General features: G+C 39.3%; 1 protein-coding gene across 32 annotated transcripts in view; it reads right to left on the bottom strand.

The window, feature by feature from the left end:
- The window catches only part of ZAR1L (zygote arrest 1 like), a 110,116-nt gene that overhangs the window by 72,097 nt on the left and 18,617 nt on the right, over positions 1-19,402 (bottom strand). The window contains exon 4 of one of the 32 annotated variants that reach the window (XR_011569882.1): positions 14,359-14,490. The exons of the other annotated variants lie outside the window; for them this stretch is intronic. The gene's annotated coding sequence lies outside the window, so the exon portion shown is untranslated. The remainder of the gene's footprint in view (positions 1-14,358; positions 14,491-19,402) is intronic. 32 annotated transcript variants of the gene reach the window in all.

Genomic DNA, 19,402 nt, shown 5'->3' with positions numbered 1-19,402 from the left:
ACTCCGGGACTTGGTAATGGACAGGGAGGCCTGGCGTGCTGCGATCCATGGGGTCGCAAAGAGTCGGACACGATTGAGCGACTGAACTGAACTGAATCTGTGATAAAGGAGGCAACAATACATAATGGAGAAAAGACAGTCTCTTCAGTAAGTGATGGTGGGAAAACTGGACAGCTACATGGAAAATAATGGAATGAGAACATTCCATAACACGAAACAGAAAAATAAAAACTGAAAATGGATTAAATACCTAAATGTAAGGCTGGACACTATAAAACTCTTAGAGGAAAACAGAGGCAGAACACTCTTGAAAATAAATCACAGCAAGATCTTTTCTGAGCCACCTTCTAGGGTAATGAAAATACAAATAAAAATAAACAAATGGGAGATAATTGAAAAGTTTTTGCACAGTGAAGGAAACCATAATCAAGATGAAAAGACAATCTTCATAATGGGAGAAAATATTTGCAAATGAAGCAACTGACAAAGGACTGATCTCCAAAATACAAAAAGAGCTCATGCAGTTCAATACCAAAACAAAAACAAAAAACAATCAACCCAATCAAAAGACGGGTAGAAGACCTAAATAGAGATTTCTCCAAAGAGGACATACAAATGGCCAATAGACACATGAAAAGATGCTCAACATCAAGAATTATTAAGGAAATGTGAATCAAAAGTACAATGACATACCCCCTGACATCAGTCAGAATGGCCATTATTAAAAACTCTACAAACAGTAAATACTGGAGAGGGTGTAGAGAAAAGGAAACCCACTTACTCTGTTGGTGGGAATGCAAATTGATACAGACACTATGGAGAATAGCATGGAGGTTCCTAAAAGAACTAAAAATAGAAATACCATTTCGTTCAGTTCTGTCGCTCACTCGTGTCCAACTCTTTGTGACCCCATGGACTACAGCACGCCAGGCTTCCCTGTCCATCACAAACTCCCAGAGCTTACTCAAACTCATGTCTATCAAGGCAGTGATGCCATCCAACCATCTCATCCTCTGTCACCCAGTTCCCCTGCCTTGAATCTTTCCCAGCATCATCCCATCAGGTGGCCAAAGTATTGGAGCTTCAGCATCAGTCAAGGGACTCTCAGGAGTCTTCTCCAACACCACAGTTCAAAAGCATCAATTCTTCAGCACTTAGCTTTCTTCATGGTCCAACACTCACATCCATACATGACTATTTACTTTGTCAGTAAAGTGATGTCTCTGCTTTTTAATATGCTGTCTAGGTCTGACATAGCTTTTCTTCCAAGGAGCAAGATTCTTTTAATTTCATGGCTGCAGTCACCATCTGCAGTGATTCTAGAGCCCAAGAAAATAAAGTCTGTCACTGTTTCCATTGTTTCCCCATCTATTTGCCATGAAGTGATGGGACCAGATACCATGATCTTCTTTTTCTGAATGCTGAGTTTTAAGACAACTTTTTCACTCTCCTCTTTCACCTTCATCAAAAGGGTCTTTAGTTCCTTTTCACTTTCTGCCATAAGAGTGGTGTCACCTGCATATCTGAGGTTATTGGTATTTCTCCCAGGAATCTTGATTCCAGCCCAACATTTCGCATAATGTACTCTGCAATAAGTTAAATAAGCAGAGTGAAAATATACAGCTTTGACATACTCCTTTTCCAATTTGGAACCAGTCCATTGTTCCAAGTCCGGCACTGTTGCTTCTTGACCTGAATACAGTTTTCTCAAGAGGCAGGTAAGGTGGTCTGGTATTCCCAACTCTTTAAGAATTTTCCATAGTCTGCTGTGATCCACACAGTCAAAGGCTTTAGTGTAGTCAATGAAGTAGATGTTTTTCTACTTCTAGAACTTCTAGAACTAAACCAAAAAAAAAAAGATGTCCTTTTCATCATAGGAGACTGGGGAATGCAAAAGTAGGAAGGCAAGAACTCACCTAGATCCAGACATCCTGGAGTGCGAAGTGAAGTGGGCCTTAGGAAGCATCACTATGAACAAAGCTAGTGGAGGTGATAGAATTTCAGCTGAGCTATTTCAAATCCTAAAAGATGAGGCTGTTAAAGTACTGAACTCAATATGCCAGAACTACCATATGACCCAGAAGTCCGACTACTGGGCATATACCCTGAGAAAACCTAAATTCAAAAAGATACATGTACCTCAATGTTCATTACAGTACTATTTATAATAGCCAGGAAACAGAAGCAATCTAAATGTCCATCAACAGATGAATGAAGATGTGCTACAAAAAAAAAAAGATTTACTACATGAATACAATGAGAAAATTACTCAGTCATAAAAAAGAAAAAAACTGGGTCCTTTGTAATAATGTGAATACATCTAGAATCTGTCATATGCAGTGATGTAAGTCAGAAAGAGAAAAACATTGTACATTAACACTTATATGTGTTACCTAGAAACATGGTAGAAATGAACCTATATGCAGTGCTGCAACAGAGACACAGATGTAGAGAAAAGACATGTAGATACAAAGGGGACGGGGAGGGTGTGATGAATTGTGAGAGTAGGATTGACATATATACACTACCATGTGTAAAACAGATAGCTAGAGGAAAGCTATTGTATACCAAAGAGAGCTCAGCTTGGTGCTCTGTAATGACCCGGGAAAGCAGAAATAGAAGAAAAGGTGCAAGAGCAAGGAGAATATGTGTGTGTGTATATATACAAATAAATACATATAGCATATTCACTTCGCTGTACAGCAAAAACTACCACAACAATGTAAAGCAATTATACCTCAATAATAGAATTTAGAAAGATGGTAACAATAACCCTTTGTACGAGACAGCAAAAGAGACACTGATGTATAGAACAGTCTTATGGACTCTGTGGGAGAGGGAGAGGGTGGGAAGATTTGGGAGAATGGCATTGAAACATATAAAATATCATGTATGAAACGAGATGCCAGTCCAGGTTCGATGCACGATACTGGATGCTTGGGGCTAGTGCACTGGGACGACCCAGAGGGATGGTATGGGGAGGGAGGAGGGAGGGGGGTTCAGGATGGGGAACACATGTATACCTGTGGTGGATTCATTTTGATATTTGGCAAAACTAATACAATTATGTAAAGTTTAAAAATAAAATAAAATTAAAAAAAAATAAGTAAAATGCCAATAAAAACAGGAATAAACTTGTATATGTCAATAGAGTTAATCTGAATCATTGATATTATCTTCTCAAAGTTACTCCCCTAGAACAATTTCAGTACTTTTCCTGACAATGAACTGCATTTTACCTAATGTAAACTCTTTGAAAATCTTTGACTGTTAAATAACTGGCCACTCTGATTAGGTAAAATATATAACATTATTAACTCTAACAGAGTGTATTCTACATTTTCAAAAACTAGTGATTTAAAGTTTTATTTAGAGTTTCTAAAATTCAGGCTCAAACTGAAGAAAGTAGAGAAAACCATGAGGCCATTCAGGTATGACCTAAACCAAATCCCTAAGATTATACAGTGGAAGTGAAAAACAGATTCAAGGGATTAGCACTGATAGACAGGTGCCTGAAGAACTATGGATGGAGGTTTGTGACATCATACAGGAGGCAGTGATCAAGACCGGCCCCAAGGGGAAAAAAAAAAAAAAAGGCAAAATGGTTGTCTGAGGAGGCCAGACAAATAGCTAAGAATCAAAGAGAAGCTAAAGGCAAAGGAGAAAGGGACAGATATACCCAATTGAATACAAAGATCCAGAGAACGGTAAGGAGATATAAGAAAGCCTTCCTCAGTGATCAATGCAAAGAAATACAGGAAAACAATAGAATGGGAAAGTCTAGAGATCTCTTCAAGAGAATTAGAAATACCAAGGGAACATTTCATGCAAAGACTGGCACAATAAAGGACAGAAATAGTATGGACCTAACAGAAGCAGAAGATATTAAGAAGAGGTGGCAAGAATACACAGAAGTAGTATACAGAGAAGATCTTCATGAACCATTATGGTGTAATCATTCGCCTAGAGCCAGACATCTTGGAGTGCAAAGCCAAGTAAGTCTTATGAAGCATCACTATGAACACAGCTAGTGGAGGTGATGGAATTATAGCTGATGTATTTCAAATCCTGAAAAATGATGCTGTTAAAGTGATGCACTCAATATGCAAGCAAATATGGAAAACTCAGCAGTGGCCACAGGAATAGACGAGATTTCATTCCAATCCCAAAGAAGGGCAATGCCAAAGAATGTTCAAACTACTGTACTCATCTCACATGCTAGCAAAGTAATGCTCAAAATTCTCCAAGCCAGGTTTCAACAGTACACGAACCATGAAATTCCAGATATTCAAGATGGATTTTGAAAAGGCAGAGGAACCAGAGATCAAATTGCCAACATCTGTTGGATCATACAAAAAGCAAGAGAATTCCAGAAAAACATCTATTTCTGCTTCATTGAGAAAGCTAAAGCCTTTGACTGTGTATATCTCAACAAACTGGAAAAAATCTTAAAGAGATGGGAATACCAGGTCACCTTACATGCCTCTTGCAAAACCTGTATGCAAGTCAAGAAGCAACAGTTAGAAACAGATATGGTACAATGGACTGGTTCCAAATTGGGAAAGGAGTACATCAAGGCTGTATACTATCATCCTGCTCATTTAACTCATATGCAGAGCACATCATGGGAAACACTAGGCTGGATTAAATACATGCTGCAATCAAGACTGCCGGGAGAAATACCAATAACCTCATAAATGCAGATGACACCACCCTTATGGCAGAAAGCAAAGAGGAACTAAAGAGCCTCTTGATGAAAGTGAAAGAAGAGAGTGAAAAACCTGTCTTAAAACTCAACATTCAAAAAATGAATACCATGGCATCCAGTCCCATCACTTGATAGTGAATAGATAGGGAAACAATGGAAACAGTGACAGATTTTATTTTCTTGGACTCCAAAATCACTGCAGATGGTGACTGCAGCCATGAAATTAAAAGACACTTGCTCCTTCGAAGAAATGCTATGACCAACCTAGATAGCGTATTAAAAAGGAGAGGCATCGCTTTGCTGACAAAAGTTTATCTAATCAAAGTTACAGTTTTTCCAGTAGTCATCTACAGATGTGAGAGTTGGACCATCCTCTTGAACTGTGGTATTGGAAAAGACTCCTGAGAGTCCCTTGGACTGCAAGGGGATCAAACCAGTCAATCCTAAAGAAAATCAATCCTGAATATTCATTAGAAGGACTGACACTGAAACTTTAATACTTTGGCCACCTGATGCGAAAAGCCAACTCAGTGGAAAAGATCCTGATGCTGGGAAAGACTGAAGGCAGGAGGAGAAGGGAATAAAGAATATAAGATGGTTGGATGGCATCGCTGACTCAATGGACATGAGTTTCTGCAAGCTCCAGGAGAGTGAAGGACAGGGAAGCCTGGCATGCTGCAGTGCATGAGGTCACAAAGAGTTGGACATGACTGAGTGACTAAACAACAACAAATATATTTATCTTCATAAATATGCATGTGTGGATATATGTATGTGCATGTACATATATATGTGCATATATATGTAAGCATTTGTGATTGTGTGTATATACAATAATATACACAATGATGAAACATAGGGCATGATATTACATTCAGTATGCCTTAGAATCAAGTGTATTTTATTAAATGCAATTCACTGGCAAGAAACATTTAACAAACCATAAGAATAAACTTGGAGAAGGCAATGGCACCCTACTCCAGTACTCTTGTCTGGAAAATCCCATGGATGGAGGAGCCTGGTAGGCTGCAGTCCATGGGGTCACTAAGAGTCGGACACAACTGAGTGACTTCACTTTCACTTTTCACTTTCATGCATTGGAGAAGGAAATGGCAACCCACTCCAGTGTTCTTGAATGGAGAATCCCAGGGACGGGTGAGCCTGGTGGGCTGCTGTCTCTGGGGTCGCACAGAGTCGGACACGACTGAAGTGACTTAGAAGCAAGAATAAACTATAAAACCCTTTTTTAAATAGAATTTTATGTGATACAGTTTTGTAATATAACTATGTCTTGATATTTAATAAAATGAAGCTGAGTTAATGAACATTTTTAAAAAATATTTAGGCAGAAATCCAAAATAAAACTTTTCTCCAAAGAGGACAATAAAAATGGCCAAGAGACTCATGGAAAGATGCTCAACATCTCTAATTATCAGAGAAATGCAAGTCAAAATCACAATAAGGTATCACCTCACTCCAATCAGAATGGCCATCTGCTGTCAACTGATACAACCAGTACAGAGAACCGTATGGAAGTTTCTTAAAAAACTAAAAATAGAACTACCTTATGACCCAGCAATCCCACTACTGGGTATATTGTCTGTGTGTGTGTGTGTGTGTGTGTGTGTAAGTAAACCTTAATTCCAAAAGATACATACACCCCCATGTTCACTGCAACTTTATTTATAATAGTCAACTACCTCAGAGTCTCTCTGTGTGTGTGTGTGTGTGTGTGTGTGTGTGTGTGTGTGTGTGTAAGTAAACCTTAATTCCAAAAGATACATACACCCCCATGTTCACTGCAACTTTATTTATAATAGTCAACTACCTCAGAGTCCAGAGACAGAGGAATGGATAAAGATGTTGTAGATATATACAATGGACTCTTACTTAGTCATGAAAAGAAATGAAATTGTGCCATCTGCAGAGATGTGGATGGGCCTAGATCCTGTCATACAGGGTGAAATAAGTCCGAAAGAGAAAAACAAGTATCATATAAATGCATACGTGTAATCTAGAGAAATGGTATAGATGAACCTGTTTGCAAAGCAGAAATACAGATAAATACTGTTTGATTCCACTTATATAAGATATCTAGAATAGTCAAATTCATAGAGTCAGAAAGCACACTGATAGATGGGGCCACGGGATGGAGGGAATGGGATCTATGGAGGGGGAATGTGGAGTTAGCGTCTAATGGGGACAGAGTTTCAGTTTAAGAAGGTGAAAAATTGGGGGGAGAGTGATGATGAGAGTTGCACAACAATGTAAATGTGCTTAGTACCACTGAAGTATATAGTTAAATATGGTTAAAATACTATGTTTTATATTATGTGACTTTAATCCTAACAAAAAATTTAAAACCTCATGGTAACCACAAATCAAAAATCGGCAAGAGATACACACACAAAAAAGAAAAAGCAATCCAAACAACACTAAAGATAGCCCTCAAATCACAAGGAACCATAGAGAGAAGGAAGGAAGAAAAGACCTACAAAAACAAATCAAACAATCCCATTTACCAATGCAACAAAAAGAATAAAGTGCCTAGGAATAAACTTACCTAAGGATACAAAAGACCTCTACTCAGAAAACTGTAAGATAGTGATGAAAGAAATCAAAGATGAAACAAACAAATGATGAGATATACCATGTTTTATTGGAGAAGGCAATGGCACCCCACTCCAGTACTCTTGCCTGGAAAATCCCATGGAGGAGGAACCTAGAAGGTTGCAGTCCATGGGGTCGCTAGAGTCGGACACGACTGAACGACTTCACTTTCACTTTTCACTTTCATGCATTGGCAACCCACTCCAGTGTTCTTGCCTGGAGAATTCCAGGGACGGGGGAGCCTGGTGGGCTGCTGTCTATGGGGTCACACAGAGTCAGACACGACTGAAGTGACTTAGCAGCAGCAGCAGCACCATGTTTTATGGACTGGAAAAATCACTATTGTGAAAATAATTATATTACCCAAAGCAATCTACAGATTAAATGAAATCCCTATCAAATTACCAACAGCATTTTTCACAGAATTAAAATAAAAAACTTCATAATTTGTACGGAAGCGCAATAGATCCTGAACAGCCAAAGCAACCTTGAGAAAGAAAAACAGAGGTGGAGGAATCAGGCTCCCTGACTTCATACTGTACTACATATCTACAGTAATCAAGACAGTATGTTACTGGCATTAAAATCAAGACACAAAGAACAATGGAACAGGACTGAAATCCCAAGATAAGCCCAGGCACCCATGGCCACCTAATCTATGATAAAGGAGGCAAGGATATACAATGGAGAAAAGACAGGCTCTTCAATAAATGGTTCTGGGAAAACTGGACAGCTACATGCAAAAGAATGAAATTAGAACACTCCATAATACCAAACAGAAAAATAAAAACTCAAAATGGATTAAATATCTTTGTAAGGCTGCACACTATAAAACTCTTACAGGAAAACATAGGCAGAACAGTCTTTAACATAAATCACAGCAAGATCTTTTTGGACCCACCTCCCAGAGTAATGAAAATAAAAACAAAAATAAACAAACAGGACCAAGTATAATTTAAAAGCTTTTGCAGAGTAAAGTAAACCGTAAACAAGATGAAAAGACAACCCTTAGAATAGGAGAAGTTATTTGTAAATGAAGCAACTGACAAGGGATTAATCTCCAAAATATACAATCAGCTCTTGCAGTTCAATATAAAAAACAAACAACTGACTCAAAACATAAGCAGAAGACCTAAACAGACATTTCTCCAAAGAAGACATACAGTCAACAGGCACATGATAATATATATTCAATATCACTAGTTATTCAGTTCAGTTCAGTCGGTCAGTTGTGTCCAACTCTTTGCTACCCCATGAGTCACAGCACACCAGGCCTCCCTGTCCATCACCAACACCTGGAGTTCACTCAAACTCATGTGCATCGAGTTGGTGATGCCATCCAGCCATCCCATCCTCTATCGTCCTCTTCTCCTCCTGCCCCCAATCCCTCCCAGCATCAGGGTCTTTTCCAATGAGTCAACTCTTCGCATGAGGTGGCCAAAGGATTGGAGTTTCAGCCTCAGCATGTCCTTCCAATGAACACCCAGGACTGATCTCCTTTAGGATGGACTGGTTGGACCTCCTTGCAGTCCAAGGGACTCTCAAGAGTCTCCTCCAACACCACAGTTCAAAAGCATCAATTCTTTGGTGCTCAACTTTCTTCACAGTCCAACTCTCATATGCATACATGACTACTGGAAAAACCATAGCCTTGACTAGACGGACCTTTGTTGGCAAAGTAATATCTCTGCTTTTTAATATGCTACCTAGGTTGGTCATAATTTTTCTCCCAAGGAGTAAGCGTCTTTTAATTTTATGGCTGCAATCACCATCTGCAGTGATTTTGGAGCCCCCCAAAATAAAGTCTGATACTGTTTCCACTGTTTTCCCATCTATTTCCCATGAAGTGATGGGACCAGATGACATGAACTTAGTTTTCTGAATGTTGAGCTTTAAGTCAACTTTTTCACTCTCCTCTTTCACTTTCATCAAGAAGCGTTTTAGTTCCCCTTCACTTTCTGCCATAAGGGTGGTATCATCTGCATATCTGAGGCTGTTGATATTTCTCCCAGCACTCTTGATTCCAGCTTGTGCTTCTTCCAGCCCAGCCTTTCTCATGATGTACTCTGCATATAAGTTAAATAAGCAGGGTAACAATATAGTCTTGACGTACTCCTTTTCCTATTTGGAATCAGTCTGTTGTTCCATGTCCAGCTCTAACTGTGGCTTCCTGACTTGCATATATGTTTCTCAACAGGCAGGTCAGGTGGTCTGGTATTCCCATCTCTTTCAGAATTTTCCACAGTTTATTGTGATCCACACAGTCAAAGGCTTTGGCATAGTCAATAAAGCAGAAATAGATGTTTTTCTGGAACTCTCTTGCTTTTTCCATGATCCAGTGGATGTTGGCAATTTGATCTCTGGTTCCTCTGCCTTTTCTAAAACTAGCTTGAACATCAGGAAGTTCACGGTTCACATATTGCTGAAGCCTGGCTTGGAGAAATTTAAGCATTACTTTACTGGTGTGTGAGATGAGTGCAATTATGCGGTAGTTCGAGCATTCTTTGGCATTGCCTTTCTTTGGGATTGGAATGAAAACTGACCTTTCCCAGTCCTGTGGCCACTGCTGAGTTTTCCAAATTTGCTGGCATATTGAGTGCAACACTTTCACAGCATCATCTTTCAGAATTTGAAATAGCTCAACTGGAATTCCATCACCTCCACTAGCTTTGTTCATAGTGATGCTTCCTAAGGCCCACTTGACTTCACATTCCAGGATATCTGGCTTGAGGTGAGTGATCAAACCATCATGATTATCTGGGTCGTGAAGCTCTTTTTTAGAGAAATGCAAATCAAAATTATAATGAGGTATCACTACACACCAGTCAGAAATGCCATCATCAATATGTCTTAAAATAATAAATGCTGGAGAAGATATGAAGAAAAGAGAATCCTCTTACAGTGTTGGTGGGAATGTAAATTGATACAGCCACTATGGGGAACAATATGAAGATTCCTTCAAAAACTAAAAATAGAACTATCACATGACCCAGCAATCCTACTCTAGATATATACTCAGAGAAAACCATAATTCCCAAATATATATGCAGCCCAGACTTCACTGCTACACTATTTACTATAGACAAGATACAGAAGCAAACTTAATGCCCACTGACAGAGGAATGAACAAAGATGCGGTACATATATACAATGGAATATTATTCAGCCATTAAAAAAAATGCCATTTGCAAAATCATGGATGGACTTAGACATTACCAAATGACCATATTGTCAGACAGAAAAAGAAAATTATACGATATCACTTATATGTGGAATCTAACTTTTTTTAAAATGATGCAAATGAATGTATTTATAAAACAGAAAATGACTTACAGATATCAAGAACAGATTTGTGACTGCCAAGATGATGAGGGAAACAAATATAGGGATGGGGAGGGATGGATCAGGAATTTGGGAGGGACACACATGGTCTACTACTTATGGGACGGATGGCCAGCAGGGACCTTACGTACAGCATGGGGAGCTCTAATCAGTACTCTAGGTGGCTTATTTGAATGGGAGTCTGTGAGGAAATGAACATATGTGTATGTGTAACTGGGTCACTGTGCTGTACACTTCAGGCTATCACAACATTGTAAATCAACTATACTTCAATAAAATTAAAATATTTTTTAAAAACTATGAAATATCACCTCACCCTGGTCAGAATGACCATCATCAAAAAGTCTACAAACAGGACTTCTCCGGTAGTCCAGCACTTAGGAATCCACCTGCCAGACTTCTCTGGTGGTCCAGCGGATAACAGTCCACCTGCCATGGACACAAATTTGATCCCTGGTCTGGGAATGCCTCGGATCAACTAAGCCCATGTGCCACAATTACTGAGCTCTCACGCTGCAACTACTGAAGCCCTCACACCTAGAGCTCATGCTCCACCAACGAGAAGCCACCTCAATGCCTGCACACCGAAATGGGGAGTAGCCCCTGCTCACCAACCACAACTAGAGAGAACCCACAACAAAAACCCAGCAGAGCCAAAAAAAAGAATCCACCTGTCAGTGCAGCAAAAATGGGTTTGATCCCTGGTCCAGGAAGATTCCACATGCCCTGGGGCAGCTGAGCCCATGGACCATAGCTAACTGAGCCAGTGCTCTAGAGCTCATGAACCTCAAGCCCGTGCTCCACGAGAGGCCCCCACAATAAGAAGCCCAAGGACTGCAACAAGAGTAGCCTCTGCTCACTGAAACTAGAGAAAGCTTGCACTCAGCAATGAAGACCCAGTACAGCCAAAAGTTAAATAAATATAAATGTTTTTAAAAGTCTACAAATAAGTGCAGGAGAGGGTGTGGAGAAAGGGAACCCTCCTACACTGTTGGTGGGAATGTAAATTGGTGCAGCTACTATGGAGAACAGTATGGAGGCTCCTTCAAAAACTAAAAACAGAGCTACCATATGCTTCAGCAATCACACTCCTGGGCATGTATCTGGAGGAATCCATGGTTTCAAAAAATACATGCATCCTATTGTTCTGCCACATTGTTAACAACAGCCAGGAGACAGAAGCAACCTAATCACCCATGGACAGAAGAATGGATAAAGAAGATGGGATATATATGCAATGGAATACTACTCAGCAATTAAAAAGAATGAAATACCATTAGCGCAACAGGGATGGACCTGGAGATTATAGTATTACGTCAGTCAGACAGAGAAAGACAAATACCATAAGTGAAATACAATTTCACTTGTAAGAGGAATCTAAAAGAAAAAGATACAAATAAGCTTACTACAAAACAGAAACAACTCAGAAAATGAACTGATGATTACCAAAGGGGAAAAGTGGAGAGAAGAGACAAATTGAGAGTTTGGGATTGACATATATACACTAAGATGTTTAAAATAGATAACCAAAAAAGATCTACTATATAGCACAGAAAACTCTGCTCCATATTCTCTAAAAATGTATAAGGGAAAAGATTCTGAAAAAAAAAAATAGCTACAGATCCATGTATAACTGAATCACTTTGCTAGACACCTGAAAGTAATACAACATTGTTAATCAACTGTTCAGTTCAGTTGCTCAGTCGTGTCCAATTCTTTGCAACCCCATGGACTACAGCATGCCAGGTCACCCTGTCCATCATCAACTCCAGGAGTTTACCCAAACTCATGTCCATTGAGTCGGTGATGCCATCCAACCATCTCATCCTCTGTCATCCCCTTCTCCTCCCACCTTCAATCTTTCCCAGCATCAAAGTCTTTCCAATTGAGTCAGCTCTTCGCATCAGGTGGCCGAAGTATTGGAGTTTCAGTTTCAGCAGCAGTCCTTCCAATGAATATTCAGGACTGATTGCCTTTAGGATGGACTGGTTGGATCTCCTTGCAGTCCAAGGGACTCTCGAGAGTCTTCTCTAACAATTCAAAAACATCAATTCTTCAGTGCTCAGCTTTCTTTATAGTCCAACTTTCACATCCAAACATGACTACCGGAAAAATTATAGGTTTGACTAGATGGACTTTTGTGGACAAAACAATGTGCATGCTTTTTAATATGCTGTCTAGGTTGGTCACAGCTTCTCTTCCAAGGAGCATCTTTTAATTTCATGGCTGTAGTCAACATCTGCAGTGATTTTGGAGCCCAAGAAAATAAAGTCTCTCACTGTTTCCCCATCTATTTGCCATGAAGTGATGGGACTGGATGCCATGATCTTAGTTTTCTGAATTTTGAGTTTTAAGCCAACTTTTTCACACTCCTCTTTCAAGAGGCTCTTTAGTTCTTCTCATTCTGCCATAAGGTGGTGTCATCTGCATATCTGAAGTTATTGGTACTTCTCTCGGCAATCTTGATTCCAGCTTGTGTTTCATCCAGCCTGGCATCTCACTTGATGTACACTGCATAGAAGTTAAATAAGCAGGGTGACAATATACAGCCTTGACATAATCCTTTACCAATCTGGAACCATTCTGTTGTTCCATGTCTGGTTCTAACTGCTGCTTCTTGAAACCTGCATACAGATTTCTGAGGAGGCAGGTCAGGTGGTCTGGTATTGCCATCTCTCTCAGAATTTTCCATAGTTTGTTGTGATCCACACAATCAAAGGCTTTGGAGTAGTCAATAAAGCAGATGTTTTTCTTGAACTCTCTTGCTTTTTCGATGATCCAATGGATGTTGGCAATTTGATCTCTGGTTCTTCTGCCTTTTCTAAATTCAGCTTGAACATCTGGAAGCTCTCGGTTCACATACTGTTGAAGCCTTGCTTGGAGAATTTTGAGCATTACTTTGCTAGCGTGTTAGAAGAGTGCAACTGTGTGACAGTTGGAACATTCTTATGCATTGCCTTTCTTTGGGATTGGAATGAAAACTGACCTTTTCCAGTCCTGTGGTCACTGCTGAGTTTTCCAAATTTGCTGGCATACTGAGTGCAGCACTTTCACAGCATCATCTTTTAGGATTTGAAATAGCTCAACTGGAATTCCATCACCTCCACTAGCTTTGTCGGTAGCGATGGATCCTAAGGCCTATTTGACTTTGCATTCCAGGATGTCTGGCTCTAGGTGAGTGATCACATCATTATGGTTATCTTGGTCATGAAGATCTTTTTTGTATAGTTCTTTTGTGTGTTCTCAACACATCTTTTTCATATCTTCTGCTTCTGTTCGGTCCATACCATTTCTGTCCTTTATTGTATCAGTCTTTGCATAAAACGTTCCCTTGGTATCTCTAATTTTCTTGAAGAGATCTCTAATCTTTCCCATTCTCTTGTTTTCCTCTATTTCTTTGCACTGATCACTGAGGAAGGCTTTCTTATCTCTCCTGGCTATTCTTTGGAACTCTGCATTCAGATGGGTGTATGTTTCCTTTTCTCCTTTTTCTCTATTCTCAGCTTTTTGTCAGGCCTCCTCAGACAACCATTTTGCCTTTTTGCATTTCTTTTTCTTGGGGCTGGTCTGGATCGCTGGCTCCTGTGCAATGTCACAAACCTCCATCCATAGTTCTTCAGGCATCTATCAGATCTAATCCCTTGAATCTATTTGTCACTTCAACTATATAATCATAAGGGATTTGATTTAAGTCATACCTGAATGGTCTAGTGGTTTTCCCTACTTTCTTCAATTTAAGTCTGAATTTCAAAATAAGGAGTTCATGATATGAGCCACAGCCAGCTCCCAGTCTTGTTTTTACTGACTGTATAGAGCTTCTCCATCTTTGGCTGCAAAGAATATAATGAATCAGTGTTAATCCTAAACTCTTAATTTATCCCTCCCCTCCCCCAACCTTTCCCCTTTGGTAACCATAAGTTGTTTTTTTCCCCCCCTTTAATTTTTTTTTTTTTTACTTTTTATCATAGTTGCTATGCAGTCTTTTTTTTTTTTTTTAAGGATAATTGCTTTACAGAATTTTGTGTTTTTATTTGAATTTTTGTTAATAAAATTTATTTCTTAGAATAGTTTTATGTTTACAGTAAAAATGAGCCAGAAGTACAGAGAATTCCCATATAGCCCCTTCCCCCAACACCTTACAATCTGCCCAATACTGACATCCCCCATCAGAGTGCATTTGTTACCATCAGTAAACTTATGATGACATATTTTAGCACCCAAAGTCCATCATTTATGCTGAGGTTCACTCCTGGTGTTTTATGGGTTTTGACAAATGTATTTTAACATGCATTTGCCATCACAGTGATGTACAGAATAATTTTACTGCCCTAAATATCCTCTGCGCTCTGCTGATTCATCCTTCCCTCTCTCTTAAGCCCCTGGACACCACTGATTTTTCTTTTTTACTATCTCCATAGTTTTGCCTTTACAGAACATCATATACTTGGAATCATAAGGTATGTAAACTTTCCTTCATGTCTTCTCATGGTTTAATAGCTCAAATCTTTTTAGTTCTGAATAGTATTTTATTGTCTCAAGTATCATAGTTCATTTATCTATTCATGTACCAAAAGATAATTTGGTGCCTTCCAAATTTTGTTAATTATGAGTAAAGTCACTATAAATATACGTGTATAGGTTTTCATGTGAACGCAAGCTTTCAGTTTATTTGGGTAAATATCAAGGAGTGCAACTGCTGTATCATATGGTAAGAGTATGTTTAGTTCTGTAAGAAGCTGTCAAACTGTCTTCCAATGTGGCTGCACAATTTTGCAATTTCTAAGAGCAGTGAATGAAAATCCTTTTGCTCCACATCCTTAGGGTATTTGGTGTTGTCAGTGTTCTGGATCTTGGCCATTCTCATAAGGGTGTGTTGTTTAGTTACCAAGTCATGTCTGACTTGTTTGTGACCCCATGGACTATAACCTGCCAGGATCCTCTGTCCATGGGATTTCCTAGGCAAGAATACTGGCATGGGTTGCCATTTCCTTCTCCAAGGGATCTTCCCAATCCAGAGATCAAACCCATGTCTCCTGCATTGGCAGGAACATTCTTTACCACTGAGCCACCAGGGAAGCCTCTCATAGATGTATAGTGGAATCTTTTTAATTTACAGTTTTCTAATGATGTGTGATGTTCAACATCCTTTCATAGCTTACTTGCCATCCATATATCTTATTTGGTGAGGTCTATGCTCAGGTCTTTGCCTATTTTTTAATCAGATTGTTTTCATGTTGCTGAGTTTTAAGAGTTCTTTGGAGAAGGCAATGGCACCCCACTCCAGTACTCTCGCCCGGAAAATCCCATGAACCGGAGGAGCCTGGAAGGTTGCAGTCCGTGGGGTCACTGAGGGTTGGACACGACTGAGCGACTTCACTTTCACTTTGTATATTTTGGATAACAGTTATCAGATGTTATCATCTTTTGAAATATTTTTCCCAGTCTGTGGCTTGCCTTCCCATTCTCTTGATATTGTCACAGAAGTTTTTAATTTTAATGAAGTCCAGCTTATCAATTCTTTTATTAATTTAATTGGAGGCTAATTACTTTATATTATTGTGGTGGTTTTTGCCATACATTGACATGAATCAGCCATGGATGTACATGTGTACCTCCCCATCCCAAACCCCCTCTCCCACCTCCCTCCTCATCCCATCCCTCTGGGTCATCCCAGTGCACTGGCTTTGAGTGTCCTGTTTCATGCATCGAACTTTGACTGGTCATCTATTTCACATATGGTAATATACATGTTTCAATGCTATTCTCTCAAATCATCCCACCCTCGGCTTCTCTCAGAGCCCAAAAGTCTGTTCTTTACATCTGTGTCTCTTTTGCTGTCTTGCACATAGGTTCATCATTACCATCTTTCTAAATTCCATATATATGTGCGTTAATATACTGTATTGCTGTTTTTCTTTCTGACTTACTTCACTATGTATAATAGGCTCCAGTTTCAACCACCTCATTAGAACTGATTCAAATGTGCTCTTTTTAATAGTTGAGTAATATTCCATTGTATGTACCACAGCATTCTTATCCATTCATCTGCTGATGGACATCTAGGTTGCTTCCATGTCCTAGCTATTGTAAACAGTGCTGCAATGAACATTGGGGTACACGTGTCTCTCTCAATTCTGGTTTCCTCGGTGCGTATGCCCAGAAGTGGGACTGCTGGGTTGTATGGCAGTTCTATTTCCAGTTTTTTAAGGAATCTCCACACTGTTCTCCATAGTGGCTGCACTAGTTTGCTTTTCCACCAATGGTGTAAGAGGGTTTCCTTTCTCCACACCCTCTCCAGCATTTATTATTTGTAAACTTTTTGATAGCGATTCTGACCTGTGTGAGATGGTACCTCGTTGTGGTTTTGATTTGCATTTCTCTGATAATGAGTGATGCTGAGCATCTTTTCATGTGTTTGCTAGCCATCTATATGACTTCTTTGGAGAACTGTCTATTTAGGTCTTTGGCCCATTTTTTGATTGGGTCGTTTATTTTTCTGGTATTGAGCTGCTTGTATATTTTGGAAATTGTCAGTTATTTCATTTGCTATTATTTTCTCCCATTCTGAAGGCTGTCTTTTCACCTTGAGTATAGTTTCCTTTGTTGTGCAAAAGCTTTTAAGTTTAATTAGGTCCCATTTGTTTATTTTTGCTTTTATTTCCATTATTCTGGGAGGTGGGTCATAGAGGATCTTGCTGTGATTTATGTCAGTAAGTGCTATTCCTCTGCCATCTTGGGACCGCTTCCAGCATTTTGGGGTTTTCTGTCATACATTAACAAGAATCAGCCATAGGTACACCCATGTCCCCTCTGTCCCGAACGTCCCTCATAACTCCCTCCACATTCTACCCTTCTGGATTGTCACAGAGCCCCTGTTTGAGTTTCCTGAGTCATTCAGCAAATCCCTATTGGCTATCTATTTTACATATGGTGTTGTACATTTCCATGTTACTCTCTCCATACATCTCACCCTCTCCCTTCTCCCATCCCCGTGTTCATAGGTCTGTTCTCTATGTCTGTTTCTCCATTGCTGCCCTGAAAATAAATTCATCATTACCATCTTTTTAGATTCCATATGCGTACATTAGCATGTGATATTTATACTTCTCTCTTTCTGACTTACTTCACTCTGTATAATAGGCTCTAGGTTCTCCACCTCATTAAAACTGACTCAAATGCATTCCCTTTGACTGCTAAGTAGTATTCCATTGTATATACATACCACAGCTTCTTTATCCATTCATTTGTCAATGGACATCTAGGTTGCTTCCATGTTCTAACTATTGTAAATAGTGCTGTAGTCGAAATTGGGGTACATGTGTCTGTTTCAATTTTTATTTTCTCAGGGTATATGCCTAGGAGTGGGATTGCTGGGTCATATGGTGGTTTTATTCCTAACTTTTTAAGGAACCTCCATACCATCTTCCATAGTGGCTGTATAAGTTTACATTCCTACCAGCAATGCAAGAGGGTTCTGTTTTCTCCACACCCTCTCCAGCATTTATTGTTTGTACTTTTTAATAATGGCCATTCTCACTGGTGTGAGATGGTATCTCATTATAGATTTGATTTGCATTTCTCTAATAATGAGTGATGTTGAGCATCTCTTCATGTGCTCGTTAGCCATCTGTATGTCTGGAGAAATGCCTTTTTAGGTCACTTCCCCATTTTTTGATTGGGCTTTTTTCTGGTATTGAGTTGTATGAGCTGCTTGTATATTTTGGAAAGTGTCAGTTTCATTTGCTATTATTTTCTCCCATTCTAAGGGCTGTCTTTTCACCTTGTTTGTAGTTTCCTTTGCTGTGCAAAAGCTTTTAAGTTCAAGTGTTCTGCCTATGCTTTCCTCTAAGAGTTTTATAGTTTCTGGTCTTACATTTAGGTCTTTAATCCATTTTGAGTTTATGTCTGTGTCCGGTGTTAGAAAGTGTTGTAATTCCATTCTTTTCCATGTAGCTGTCCAGTTTTCCCAACACCTCTTATCGAAGAGTCTATCTTTGCCCCATTGTATATTCTTGCCTCCTTTGTCAAAAACAGTACCCATAAGTGTGTGGTTTTCTCTCTTGGTTTTCTATTTTGTTCCACTGGTCTTTATTCTGTTTCTGTGCTAGTAGCATACTGTCTTGATGACTGTAGCTTTGTAGTATAATCTGAAATCAGGAAGGTTGATTCCTCCAGCTCCATTCTTCTTTCTCAAGACTGCTTTGACTATTTGGAGTCTTTTGTGTTTCCATATGAATTGTGAAATTTTTTGTTCTAGTTCTGCAAAAGATTGGTAGTTTGATAGGCATTGCATGAATCTGTAGATTGCCTTTGGTAGAATAGTCATTTTCCCAATATTGATTCTTTCTACACAGGAACATGAAATAGCTCTCCACCTGTTTACACTGTCTTTGATTTCTTTCATCAGTGTCTTATAATTTTCCATATACAGTATTTTGTCTCATTAGGTAGGTTTATTCCTAGATATTTTATTCTTTTTTGATGCAGTGGTGACTGGGACTGATTCCTTAATTTCTCTGATTTTTCATTGTTAGTATATAGGAATGACAGAGGATGAGATGGTTGTATGGCATCACCGACTTGAGTTTGAGCAAGCTCCAAGTGCTGGTGATGGACAAGGAAGTCTGGCATGCTGCAGTCTGTGGGGATGCAAAGAGTCAGACACAACTCAGCAACTGATCTGACTATAGGAAATGCAAGTGATTTCTGTGTATTGACTTTGTATCCCATGACTTTGCTGAA

Source organism: Bos indicus, chromosome 12 (genome assembly GCF_029378745.1).
Source record: "Bos indicus isolate NIAB-ARS_2022 breed Sahiwal x Tharparkar chromosome 12, NIAB-ARS_B.indTharparkar_mat_pri_1.0, whole genome shotgun sequence".
Lineage (NCBI taxonomy): Eukaryota > Metazoa > Chordata > Mammalia > Artiodactyla > Bovidae > Bos > Bos indicus.
The sequence above is the reverse complement of the archived record's forward strand: the minus strand, read 5'-3'. Positions and strand labels throughout refer to the sequence as shown.